We start from the raw sequence: 2,275 nt of genomic DNA, 5'->3' as shown, positions 1-2,275 counted from the left end.
GCATTTGCCATTCGGTACAGTGAAGCAATGATATTTTGTGACTCGAGCTATGTTGTGAAATCCTGGCCTTAAATGGCAGTCTTCTTCGTGATCCTTATTCTGGTCCTTGTCCTTGTTGTGGTCCTTATAACAATTCTTGTACTATTTGTCATGGTATGTATCGTTACGGGATATCGAGTGAACCGCGCTGTAGAACTTTAACTTCCGACGACCAAGAATCGTCTCATTCTTTTTAAGGGTAACTGTACATCTATTATCAGGCAGTACATCTCACTTGATGGTATGTGTCAGAATAAGAATTGTTTGTATGCATCTGAAGTCTGATTAGTGGAATATGTAGCTAATCGGCGATGTATGCATTTATTTATTTATTTCATAGCTAGTAAGTTTTAAATTAATACAGTTAATAATACAATGAAAGATAAACTAGCCCACTCCTGAATGAGTAAGACTCGTGCTCAGGAGGGGATTCCAATACAGACAAAAATAAAATTAAAATTGAGAGTGAATACAGATTAAATAGTGTTTAATATATTTAAACCCAAACTATGAATCCAATACAATTTTTTTTTTATTTTTTATTAATTTGGAGAGGATTCGTGTTGAAATATTATTGGAATAAAATTTGTTTAATAATCTGGGACCTTGACTCATGCTATGATAAAAAGCTACATTGGTTTTACATTTTGGTTCAGACAAACGCAGAGAATTCATATTTTTAGTTCTATATTTATGTATATACCTTTCAAAGTTATTAAAATTTCTATGAAAATATTTTAATAAAATAAAATAATACATTTGTTTAATGTTGAAAACTTTGAAATGTTTAAACAACAATTCAGGTGGGTAAAAAAAAACTGGCCACTCTACCCCATTACCTCCTGGCCTAGTTGCCTCATGAGTGATGCCTTATTGGTGTTACTTATAGCTTCAAACCTGTCTTCGGACAGTTGACTAAACAACAACAACAACAATTAAGGAAAAAATACAAAAGTAGAGGATAATGTTAATGTTAATCATTTTATACAGTTATTATTGGCCACTAGCCTAATTCATACGTAATTAAGAAGTATGTTTCTCTGAATAGGTTAACAGCCAACCAATGGCTTGGTTTCGATAATGAGATATAGTATTTCTTCACAATTGCGTTACCACGTTAAGGTGCAAATGTATTTACGTACTTGACGTCTAGTAAATACAAGAAAAAAATTGTGTGCCGACACCAATATCGCACCGAAATAGGCCGTAACTTAAGGGTGGAAAGTTGCTGTGAAATTGATGGGCGGTGAAGACGTGGTGGCTCCATAGAGGTGGAAGGGGTAGGCGGTAGGGAGGGCCTACATCTCACTTCCGTGCGTTTCCTTACATTAAGAAAAGACGAGTTTTTGTAAAGTCGAATTAGTGACAGGTTAGGTTAAGTTAGTTCAGATTTTTGGTATGTCTAGCATATATTCACAACTGTCTAAAAATGTCACTTCCTCACCCTAACCCCTCTCTCCCATGCTATCTAGTAATTTCTTTGGTTGGGAGTGGGAGGGTACCTTCCTTAGTTGACACGCGCGCTCGCGCGCACAAGCACACACACACACGCACCCCCCCCCCATTCGCTAGAGAGTAACCTGATGTTCGTAATTTTCTAGTGAAGAGACGTAACGCAAGTCGAAAGTACACTCACATCCTCTAATATTAATTATACAAAATACAAAAAGTATTAGGACTACCTGGAATTCAGCAGAGAATTCAGTCTGTCAATCTTGCTTCAATATCACATCTTTCATCTTCTTGTAAGCAGACGGGTTACCAACGAATAATAATTACACTTATATACATACACAATTCAGTGTGCGCGAACACAAAACACTTACCAATGCGACACATTAATTATAAAACTGATTTTTAATATAAACATTCCTACAACATGAACATATAGGTACCGGGATATAACTCGTAACGCAAAACGGATGCTTTCGATCATATGCTGATTGCTGACAGCGATTAATATCGATGTTCTGTCGATCAGTCATCGTATTTACTTTCACTGTTTACTATGTACTGCATATTTTTTGTATAGCTTGGCTGATGAATTGCATATTATTCCGTACATTAAATAGTAATCTGTATAGCTCAACCGATAAATTGTTTATGCTAATAAATTGAAGTAGTTTGCATGATATATATTATCAATTTTTGTATATCTCAATGGATTTAATTGTTTATACTTTTAAATTGAATTAATTAAATTACTATAGTAATATTTTTATAGTTCAACTGATTT

Source organism: Periplaneta americana, chromosome 5 (assembly GCF_040183065.1).
Source record: "Periplaneta americana isolate PAMFEO1 chromosome 5, P.americana_PAMFEO1_priV1, whole genome shotgun sequence".
In the NCBI taxonomy this organism is placed as follows: Eukaryota; Metazoa; Arthropoda; class Insecta; order Blattodea; family Blattidae; genus Periplaneta; species Periplaneta americana.
Note: the sequence above shows the minus strand (reverse complement) of the source record.